This window comes from Rhinolophus ferrumequinum, chromosome 16 (assembly GCF_004115265.2).
Source record: "Rhinolophus ferrumequinum isolate MPI-CBG mRhiFer1 chromosome 16, mRhiFer1_v1.p, whole genome shotgun sequence".
In the NCBI taxonomy this organism is placed as follows: domain Eukaryota; kingdom Metazoa; phylum Chordata; class Mammalia; order Chiroptera; family Rhinolophidae; genus Rhinolophus; species Rhinolophus ferrumequinum.
Genome location: NC_046299.1, coordinates 2,248,967 through 2,260,827, shown reverse-complemented (window position 1 = coordinate 2,260,827; position 11,861 = coordinate 2,248,967).

Below are 11,861 nucleotides of genomic sequence, written 5' to 3'. Positions count from 1 at the left end.
GAAAGCAAGGTTGGTTTGGTGTTCAGAAACCAAATAATGTAATTTGCCACATCAACATCATAAAGGAGAAAATAAAGGAAACCATCTCAATACATGCTGAAAAAGCCTTTGAAAATACTCACAACACTCATTCATTAAAACAACTCTCAGCAAACTAGGAATGAAAAGGAAGTTTCTCAAGTTGATGAAAGGCATCTATGAAAAGCCCACAGCTAACGAAATACTTAAAAGGTGAAACGTTGAAACGCTTTTCCCCTAAGATGGGAAACAAGGCAACATGTCTGCTCTCACCACTTCTCTTCAATATTTACCTGATATGCTAGCTTTGCAGTGAAGCTAGTAAAACAATTCATAAAGATGGGGGGAAATGGGGGTTAAACTGTCCCTCTTTATGGATGGCTTGACTGTGTTCATAGAAAATCCTAATGAATCAATAAGAAAAAACTATAGAGCTAATAAGGTGAATTTAGCAAGGTCACAGATGTAAGGCCAGTATGCAAAAATCAATGGTATTTCTATGTACTGTCAGCAAACAGATGAAAACAAGTGGGAAATTCAAAAGCAATACTACAGTTCTATCAAAAAACAAAATACTTAGAAGTAGATTTAATGAATGATGTATAAGACCTCCATACTGAGAACTACAAAACATTTCTTAGAGACATTGAAGAAGACCCAAATAAATGGAGGGATATACTATGTTCATGGATTGGAAAATTAATATTGTTAAGCTGTCATCTCTCCAAAAATTGACCTACAGTTCCAAAACAATTTCAGTCATAATCCCAGCAAGATGTTATAGAAATTGACAAGATTTTTAAAACTGTGCGTGGAACTGCAAAGAGCCTAGGGGAGTCAAAACAACCTTGGAAAAGAACAAAGTTGGAAAACTTTAGCAGTTGTATTCATAGTAACCCAAAATTGGAAACAACCTAAAGGTACCTAAAGAAGAATGGATAAGCAGTTGGTGGTCTATCCACATAACGAAATACTACTCAGCAATAAAAAGAAATGAACCATCGTTACACGCAACAACATTGGTAACTCTCAGAGACATTATGCTGAGTGAAAGAAGCCAAGCAGAGACGAACGAACAAACACAAACTGTTCAGGAAGACGCAAAATTGATCCATGATGAAAAAAATTCCAAAGGCTGGTCTGGAGTGGAGTGGGTGGGTTATCTAGGAAAGTAGCACGAGGGAACTTTTTAGGGTGATGAAAAACATCTATCTTGTTAGCAGTGTAGGTTAAGTGAATGTATCTATTATTTGTCAAACATGTATAGTTAAGATTTGTGTATTTGAAAGTCTGTAAATTTTACCTGGGAAAAGGAGGTGATTGGGTGGGTGGGGGCATAGATGAAGCAAGGAGGGCAGAATGTCGATGGATGTGGAAGCTGGATTATAGGTGTACAGGGCTCACTCATTATGCTTTTCTGCTTACTTCATGTATGTTTTAAAGTTCTCCATAATAAAATGTTAGTTTTTAATTCAACACTTAAAAAAGAAATAATACAAAATAAAATATTTTAATAAGGTCTCACTTTAAGTACAATACTTAATGTGTTTCCCCAAAAAATTATTTTTATTTCATTTTCAAAGTCACTGCTTTGTATCTGGTGAGCTGAGCTGAGTGGCACTATCTTTAAGCTTTTGTCACTGAGGGCATCCCCTGGTTGGTGAATTTGCTGGGAACCTGAACCAAGATGGTGTCTGGAAGTGAGTTGGGAGATCGTTGTGCTGCTTACTTTCTCAGAGGCAGCAGCGATGTCTTCTCAGCACCGTTAACCACTGTGGCGAAAGGAAGTGCTGCAGATATGATGTCACCGACGGGTGCCAGCACCACAAGGGAAGTGAGATGGGAGCAGATTCTGTGAAAACCAGGTAGCTTCCAGGGTCTTCCCGGTAATTTTTAGGGAAGGTGCCCTATAAACACCTAAAGGTGGTGCTGAAAACATGAAATCAGCTTACAAGTAAATACAGCTTTGGTTCCCCACAAATATATAGGCAAGAAAATTGGGGGAAACACTGGCTGCGTCAGTCACCGGCAGAGGGTGTGGAGGTGTGCGTGTGTGGGGAGACTCCTGCCTGTGCCCACCTCTCTGCCCCCGTGCCTCTGCCCCAGGCGGGACCAGCCATTCCTCGGAGCGCTGTGAGCACACCTGGGGATGGCGGGCGCGCTGAGGACGCCCGCGGAGCCTGCCCAGAGCCCCTGCTCGCCAGGTCTCTGACTTCAGTAGAAGGGTTCGACCCCGACCTCCTCTATGTAATGGTGAATTTTAAATGGGCACCGTATGTTCTGTTTGCAGCCTCAGGAAAGGTTCTCTGTCCTAGAGTAGGAACACAGGCTACCGTTGGACTGAATCATTTTACTTCGTCTTTTACTGCCAGGCCTTCTTCGGGAATTTGAGACAGAAACTCAGGCCTCACATTACTACAGCTTAGCAAGGCCAAGGCGTCCTTGCCGTGTTGGCATTAGTAATAACATTTTAACAGTATCGACAGTGCTGTATTTTGTGTAGGTTTTAACATTTATGAAATGCTGGTGTATCGTGGAAGGATTAACCAGTGTCAGATTGTGTGCTTTGTATATCAAATCACCATTCATAAAGACTCATTACGGAGGAGGAAAAAGGAGCTGTGAAAACAACCAAGAAAATCAGCAAGTGCTTGAAAGACTTAAGCCCAGCCCAGGGCCGCCTCTGCCACCCAGGCCAGCCTGTTGCAATGGAGGTGAGAGCCCCTCCCAGTTGGTCCTGGGATGGAAAGTGGCTCTGACCCTTGACCTCAGGCAGAGAGACCCAGAGAGACCCAGGGTCAGTGGAAGGCAGCTGCATGCCGTGCAGGGAACCAGACTTTTTACAGACCCTGCTGGGGGATCACCCATTCTGAAGACCACCATCCTCTGTGACCTGCCTGGGTGTGGACTTTGCTAGGTACGGGATCCCCGGGGGCTGCGGGGTGGCTTTGGGGGGCTCCTGGCTGCAGGCAGGCTGGGCACCATTCTTGCTCAGGGCTGAGCTCCTCTCCCACCTGCATCAGGGAGCCAGGTCAGCTGGGGGCATTGGGGGTTCCAGGTTAGGGGTTCTGCTGCCTTTCCTGGACATCATGCCCACAGCTCAGTCTGAAAGGATGCAGAGCCTACACGGCGTGGGGTGCCCACTACGGATGCCCATACACTGGACCCCACTGCCAGCACGTGGGAAGGCCAAGGCAGAGAACACGCGGTCTGTGTACCTGGCTGAGACGCAGCACATTTCCTCTAAGACGGTGCCCAGCAGACAGGCGGCATATGTTTACCTCCAGGATTTCTACTGTTCCACTTGTCTCCACTGAAATGTAAGCTGCTTTAATTATTTTTGAGGACAGCTCAAACTTATTTCGGAAAAGAATTATCTCAGGAGTAGGCATAGATCCCCTAGAGAGCGCTTGCAGCTCCTCCTCTCCAACAAAGCTGCTTTTTTATTATTTTTGCCAGGATTCCTACCGCGTCTCTTTATTAATGCAATACAGAACTTTCTTCAAGGAAAGTAAGAAGGCCTTATGCTGATTTCGACTCCACTGCTCCCGATTTCGACTCCCAAAGGTCTGGAAGAGCCTGGTGTTCTCCATGTGGGGAACCCTGGGGACGGCTTGTGACACAGGCCACTTGCCCACTGCAGGTGGTCATGACCACTCTAGAGGGGACAGGCTGCCTCCAGGGCTGAGCTGCAAAGAGTGGAAATCTGGGGGTGACCAGACAAAGGCCTGAGTTCCCTGAGGTGCCCGGGGCCAGCCACCGGCGTCTCCTGGAAAGCCCAGCATTCCCCACGGGCAACACGCCTCCCAGAATGCCTCGTGGGAAGGCGGGCTGGCTGTCCTCCCAGGCCCCCAAGGTGGGGGCCCGCAGGTGAGGGGGCAGAGGGAGTGGAGGACGAGGCCCCAGGCCTATCATGGTAGGTGCGAGAGTACTGGGCGTGCAGACTGTAAGTGTGCCATGGAATGAGGGAAGCATATGCCCCTGTGTAACCAACACCCCAATCAAGATCCAGGACTTCTCCTGAACAGGTATCTGTATGCTCATGTTCACAGCGGCGTTATTCGCAGTAGCCAAAAGGTAGGAACAGCCTCAGATGTCCATTAGTGGATGGATGGATGGATGGATGGATGGACAAAATGTGGTACATACACAGAATGGACACTGGTCACGGCTGTACAATACTGAATGGACTTAACGCCCCAGAACTGTACACTTAAAATGGTAACTTCTTATGTATATTTTACCACAATTTAAAATTTTTACAAAGGTCTGGAGCGTCTCTCATCACTCCAGGAACTGCCCACCTCGCCCCACGCGGTCAGTCGGCACCTGCTGCCCCCCAGGTGCCGCAGCTCAGCCGCGGTCTGTGGCCACGGTCCAGCTGTGGCCAATCCTCTGCAGGTGGACTTGTACCACATGCACCCTGTGTCAGAGCTCTTGCTCTCAACATGGTCTGAGCTTCAGCTGCGTTGTTGCCTGGTTCCAAAGTGCATTTTTTATTGCCGTTAACATTCCATTGTAAGAATATGCCACAGGTCTCCTCTCCTTTTGTTGGCGGACACTGAGTTGTTCTAGCTTTTATAATGAATGCTGTGGTAAACGTGCTTGCTCAAGTCTTGTGGACAGGCGTCTGCATTCCTCCCAGGTACGTGCATCAGGATGTAATTGCTACTAGTTGTTTACTTACCTGCAGAGATCCTTTCAGTTTTCCCCAGTGGTTGTGCCATCGTACATACCCACCGACGATGTGTATAACATTTAGGGTTGTCATCCTTTCTCGTTGTGCCCCCAATGGGTGTGAGGTGAGATCTCATGGCGGTTTTATTTTTGCATTTCCTGCGTGAATAATGGCATTGGTACTGCTCATGTGCTTCCTGGCTCTTTTTGTATCTTCTTGGTGACGGGGTTGTTTGCACTTTTGTCATTTTTATATTTGTCATCTCAATATTGAGTTGTAGGAGTTCTCTATATATCCTAGAAGCAATTCCTTGGGCTATTATACGTGTTAGAAATATTTTCTCCCAGCCTGTGGCATGCCTTTTCATTTTCACAGCAGTGACTATTTTTTAAGCAGCAAGAGATTTTATAGGGCACTAAGTGGCTTCAGAATCTTTGGAAGGAAGTTGAAGGATGAGCACAACGTCTAGATGCAAAAGGAAAAACTGGCCTGATGGCAGAGCTGCTGCGGAGCTGCCTCCATGTTCGCTGCCTCTGTCGTGCTCAGGAGGCCTCCTCTGATGTCATTTGCATTTTTAAATGTTTCACTTTGATACAATTTTAGACTTAAAAAAGAGTTGCAAAGGTAATACGTGTCCCCATATGCCCTTGACGCTGGTTCCTGTAACAGTAACACCTTAAGTAACGCTGGTACAGTTATCAAAACTAACACATTAACACTGGCAAATGCTGTTAATAGAGCCTTTATCAGATTTCCCCAGTTTTTCCACTGACGTTGTTTTCTGTTCCAGGATCCCATCCAAGACACCACGTCACATTTAGATGTCACATCTCCTTCGTCTCCACCAACCTGTGAGAGTTTCTCACACTTGCCTTCTCTCTCTCTCATGACCTTGACTCAATTAATTTTTTCTGGTTTGTCCTTGAATCTCACAGCCTTAAAATATTTACTGATTAGTCCTCAGAGTTTCCTTTCTAATGACTTAGGATTTTCTCCGTGTATAATCATATCACCGGTGGGTAGTAACCAGCTTTCCTCTCCCGTTTTTATGCCTCTCGTTTCCTTTCCTAGCCTTATTTCACTGGTTATAACCTCCAGTCAGTGCTGAATACAAGAGGAGAGAATGTGCATTCTCATCATGTTCCTCGTCTTAGGGGAAAAGCATTCACGGTCTTACCACTGAGCATGCTGTTAGCTGGGTTTCTCGCGAACATCGTTATCTCACTGAGGATGTCCCCTTCCATTCCTCGCTTGCTGAGAATTTTTAAAGTGAATGAGTTGAGTTTTATCAAATGCTTTTTCTGTACCTACTAAGATGCTGTTATTGATATAATTCTCTTAAAAGTGTTGTAGGTCTCCTACAAATCGTATTAGAGTGTTCTCTGTGTCCCCCAAAGTCCAACCGTGATTCTTTTCAAGATGGACCTCTCTATATATATTGGATACGTCAGGCTCCTATGAAACAATGCCCCTCGGATTCTTAGAAGGGTCTTTTATTGGAGGGTCTGTAAGGCACTGCCTTTGCCTTAAATCTTTCTGATGTCTTACAACCATACACTTAAATCAGTCTTTACTCTGAGACCATTTCTTCCTTTAGGAATATTTCACTGACTGTTAAGCTGAAAATGTGAACTACATGGATTTTTCAACCAGCTAGCTAGTCTTGATTCTTTTATAGTGCCTCTAAATTCTGCTTGTAAACCACAGTTTGTTTGTTTGTTTGTTTGTTTGTTTGTTTGTTTGTTTAGCTCACCTCTCTCTGCTACATCTTCTCCTACACAGATACAGGAAGCTAACTGATGCCTTCAACAGTCTACCTAGAAATATTTTTTATTCATATTTACAAGTTCTTTAGGTACATTTTCTATTTTCCAAGGTACATGCTGTGAGGGTCTTGACCCGCTTCTGCCACCTCCTAGCACAGGTCCCTCTTTCTCCAGCGCCGACAGTCTCCTCACATCTCCGTCTGCATATTCATGGGTGGTCTTGCCTTAGGAGGTGGAGACCCTGACCAACCAGGAGAGTGCTGGGCCCCTGGCTGGGCCCCTGAGCTGAGTGCCCAGTGTGCTGGGTCTGCCCAGCCAGAGGCAGCAAGACCAGGGCCTGACCAGTCGCCTTAACTGTCTTTTGTCTCCCCACCTCTCGTTGCACACAGGCCTCCTCCTCTCCTTCTAACCAACTCCCAAGTCTCTATTTCCTGTGTTACCGGAGGCAGGAAAAGGTGATGAGGCAGCGGTGCTCACCCGACTTCCCTGGACCCTGCCAGGTTCTGCAGAAGTGTCCACGGGGCTCCATGGGGTACGAGCCCAGGAACAGAATCAAACCACTTTCACTATCAGTCTTGGTCAAGTTCGCTATCAGCTGAATGGGAAATGGACTTCTCAGCATCCTTGCTCATCAGTGATTCTGGAGGTGCAACTCAGCCAGGAGTTGGTCCACCAAGCACCCCAGGATTCTGAGGTCCACGGGCCTCACAGAGACTCGCACAACTCAAAGGAGTGCTGCCTACACTGTGAGTCTGGGAGCCAAGGGGCTGGTGGCCAAAAAGAGCCCCTGGGGAGAGCTGTACTCCTCTCCCTCCCCACACCACTTTGGGGGCACCTTCAAACGGGCACCAATAAGCCTCAACCCTTCAGTGTCAGATGGCACAATTCACTGATTACGAACACAGTGTGGCCACAGCTGGAGGGCTGAAACTGAGTCTGACCCCTGTGTCTGTGGGACACCGGTTCTGTCTAAGCAGGTTCTTCTAGCCCAGCAACCCACAGTGAAAACTGCTATGAAATCCTGGCTTTTTCTTCAAAAATATCAATATCAGAAAAGACAACGGCTGAGAGAATATTCCAGATGAAAGGAGACTAAAGAGACGTGGCAACTGACTGCAATACCTGCTGCTAGATGACATCCTGTATGAGAAAGGGGGGAAATGTGATAAAGGATGTTATCAGCTCAATTGACAAAACTGGAACATGGGTGGTAGACTCCAGTGTTGTGTCAATACTGCGCTTGCTGGAGTGGAGAACTATGCCGAGCGTCCGTAAGTGGTGCCCCCCTCACTCGTGAGGGACACACACTGAAGTGTCTGGAATAAAAAGCCATAATGTGAGCAACTCCCTCCCAAGCGGTTCAGAAGCATATACGCAGGCAGGTCAGGGGGTCAGTTATGACGCTGGTGGCAGGACGTGGAGATGAACGAAGAATTACTGGGTGTTCTCCATACTGTTTCTATTCTGCCAACTTTCCTGTACATTTGACATTATTTCCAAGTAGAAAGTTTTAGACACTGGTTTTATTTTCCGAGGGCCTGGGCGTCGAGTGATGCTGCTTCGGCAAGCTCCCAGCAGCCTGGTAGGTGTCCCTGGCCAGGCCCGGCACATACCCTGGCTGCACGTGTGGGGGCCAGGCTGGCAGGAACATGCGGGGACAGCAGGGCACCACCCACCCAAGGGGAAAGAAGCAGGTCCCAGGAGGCTGTGTGCACCCTGAGGGGCCCCGAGCACCGTTTAATGCCTGCGGGTCTGCAAACCACTTGGAGGTCCTTCACTGAAAGCTGAGTGCATCCGCCATCAGCGCGTATACACTAACCTCTTAATTTCGGTTTTACTGGCGAGGCAATGGCTGGCTATTGAACGGAGTGGGGCAGAGCGTCCTCCTTAAGTGTCTGCAGCGGGGCGGCGGAGTACCTGTTGTGTCTCCCATTTGCTCCAAAGCCCTGGGATGCTCTGGACGTTAGGATTCGTTCTCCTCACTGGGCCTGTCTTCAATTTGGTTTCAGGCACTTTCCAATAAGTGCAGGAAGTGCTCTGGGGCCCCGGAGAGGCACTAAAGAAATCAATGCGTGTTCATCATCATCACAGCCGCTCACAGCGCCGCCGCCCCCAACGGGCCCTCCAGGGGTGCAGGTCCTCCCGGCTGCTCGCTGCCTTTGTCTCCCCCTGGAAGGCCGACCGGTTCTGCCTCAGTGATGATCGATGGCGCCTTGTCAGCGTGCCCCGATGAGGAGCAGTATCCCAGCTCTCTCGCCTTCCTGTCTTGGAGACGTGGACATTTATGGTCCAGGGTTCACACTCATGTCCTTCCCTCAATGACGGGGTGTCCAGGGGAGACCCCAAGAGCTGCCTGCCTTCTGGGCGTTTGTAGTCTGGTGGGGCTGTGCCGGTGCCATGGCTCCCCGGGACTGCACACCCGTTTTGGTCCCAACCTGTTGGCAACAGTCTAGCTCTGTGTGGGTCTTTTCCAGCTCGCTTTGAGGAAGGACTGTGGTCACGTTGATCCCAGCCGCTTGAAGAAGTGTCCGTGCCCCACTGATGTGTGGAAACAAGCACAGTCTTTACACTGGGGCAGCACTTTACAGTTTGCAAGGGCACCGTGTGGACACTGTCTCCTGGAAAGGTGCCACCACCCCAGAGGTGGCAGACAGGTGTGGCCTCCCCTGTGGGGAGCCCCGGCCCCGCCTGGGCCAGCCCAGCACTGCCTCTGTGAGCAGGCTGGATTCTGGATCTCCCAGGTGGGCGGCACTGGCAGGACAGGAGGTGGCCTTTCTTGCCCTCTGCTCTCTGCCCAGCGTGCAGGAAAGTTCTGGGTGCAGGAAGCAGCTGGGTGTTTGTGCCTCATTCTCCTTCCTCCGAGTCCCCAGCAGATGGGTGTGGGAGTGCCCCTGGCCCAGCACCACCCCGATAGCCTCCAGTGGTGACTCCGTGGCACAGACCGAACAATTGTTGTCGTCCTCTGGAGCTCACAGTGGCATGAGCGGTGAGTTCTCCCTGTGTCCACACACAGGCCATGGCCACTCCTTTGTCAGCTACACCCCTGACACCCCACTGTGTCACGCCTGGTTCCATCAAAGCACGCCAGTCTCCACTGTCCCATTTAGGTTAAGAGCCCTGTAAGGAAAACAGGCAAACCTCACTGCCCCCACTCCTTGGGGTGAAACTATGTCCCCAAAAGGTTGAGTAGCTTGCCCCAAATTGCCCCGGTCACTCCTGCTCCCCCACCCCCCATCCAGGCCCGTTACACCCTCACTGGACCATCTGGTCCAACTGAGAACATTTACTCATGTGGGTAGAAGCACATTCACCTTCCAGGGCCCCCAAGGGTCACGTGGAGGGGTCCCCGAGCTCACGTGGGCCACAGTGCAGATCTGCTCTGTCTCATTTAGGGTGGCTGCACCCCATCCTCCTGCCACTGTCTGTCCCCCCGCAGTGGCCTTGCTCTGCTCCGTGGCTGCCCTGGTCTGGGCCGTCTCCTGCCCAGTCCCGCCCTCCCTGCCTTCCAGGGTTCGCCTATGTAGCCCTCGCCCCTCAAGCCTGTGCCCAGGGTGCCCAGGCCATTCTTCAGCACACAGGATGCACACTTCCTGTTTGAAACCCACACCCTGACCCCATCGTGGTGTCCAGGCTGGCCATCCCCGCCAGGGACCCCGCTCCCAGTCACCCTCACACACATGGATCAGCGGCTGCTCACAGTGGCCAGGGAGCAGCACCTCTCACGAGACAGAGGCCATGCAGCCTTCCAGGCCCCGCCACTGACACCTCCTCTGTGTATCCCCTCAGCTCAGTCCCTCACTGTTCGATCTCGTTCTGCCACCTGGTCAGCCAGCCCTGAGATCACGGACACACGCCATGCAGGACCAAGCTGCCAGTTCACGGCTGGTGGCCAAACCACCTGCCTTCTCATTGTGACAGGCCAATGTGGTGGAACCGAGAGGCGGGGAAAGAGGCAAGGTGAGGAAGGAGCCAGGTGTGAGCTGGGAGTCAAGATGGCTCCTGAGCCACAACTGGATGTGGCCGAGGTCAGTGCTGGGGCTTCCCACTTCCCGCTGCCCTGCCCCTGGAGACTTGTAGAGCGTGTCCTCCTGCCCTGCTATGCTTTGGTCAAACCCCATCTCTCCTTGCCTTTTGCTTCCAGAAAGGGCCAGTGCTTCCTGCAGAGACACCCTGAGACGGACAGTGTCCAGGTAAGTCACCCATTGGATCACCTGGCAGGTGACATGTAGGGTGGCAGAGGTCAGTGATTCTGGTAACTAGAGACAAAGGAAATTTTCCCCGGCAGTGGTGCAGGCTTTTTGAGGAAAAGCCCGGCCCCGTACGTAACGGCCATGTCCTGGTGACAGCAGATGCGGTCCACAGCCACTGCGGCCAGCTCTCTTGACCTGCGACCTCTGACTTTGTATGAGTGAGCTCGGCCCACGTCTGTGGCTTCGCGACGGCCCACTTAGGGGATGCTATTGACGAGGCATTTATAAATATTTAATCTTCACATTAAAGATATGGGGCAGGAGAGCCATTAGTAGCTGACAATAAAAAGGCTTTCTCTGCTCACTGTAGGGGCAAAGCATCGCGGGCAGGTCTTCATCAGGCTGAAGGACAAGGCAGTAAGGGGGGTAGAATGTAAATGAGGGTTGTTGACGAGGCAGTCGGCTCAGACCCGTGGTCGGGCATCTAAACCTGGCTTGTCGTTGTTCTCAGAGTCTGACCATTCATACACAACGAAATGGATGGTTTATTTACGTCTAGGGCCATTAAGAATGGAGGAGAAAAGTTCAGGCCAGGATAGAAAGCTTAAATCTTGATTTTTTCCCTTCCCCCTCTGAAAAAGAATGGATTCCTTGCATTGTAAATTATGCAGCCCTTGTCCTTGGGTTGGCAGCTCCTTCGGGCTGGTATGGACATTGCATAATCTTAAATATTGATTCTTGTTAGACTAAAAAAAAAAAAAAAAAACTGGTCCAAGTGCGCTGGGCTCCGTCAGTCTGCAGGTCTAGGAAATCGCCTTCGCCATAGCTCACTTCTCATGGCCTCTCGCTTTCCTGACAGCGAGATCCATTCTGATTAGAAAAGTTCTAGGGGGAAAAGCAACAGCCAGGACCACTTTCTCCATTACTGAGTCTCCATTATGGCAAACACTGGGTCGAGTCCTGCTCGCCCCCCCACCACCCCCGAGCTTTCTGGTAAGAGCAAACCCAAGATGATCCCAAGCCCATCAGCCCGTACTCTCAGCTCCCCCAAATTCAGCTGCCCCCCCAAATTCAGCTGCCCCCCTTTGCCCTCGGAGCAGGCCTGCCCACTCGTGGCCTCTAAACATTGGGCGATGATGGGCTCCCCACAAATGCTCACCCCCCCGAGTGTGGTGCAGTCTGTCCCACATGCCCAGGAAATGATGTCCT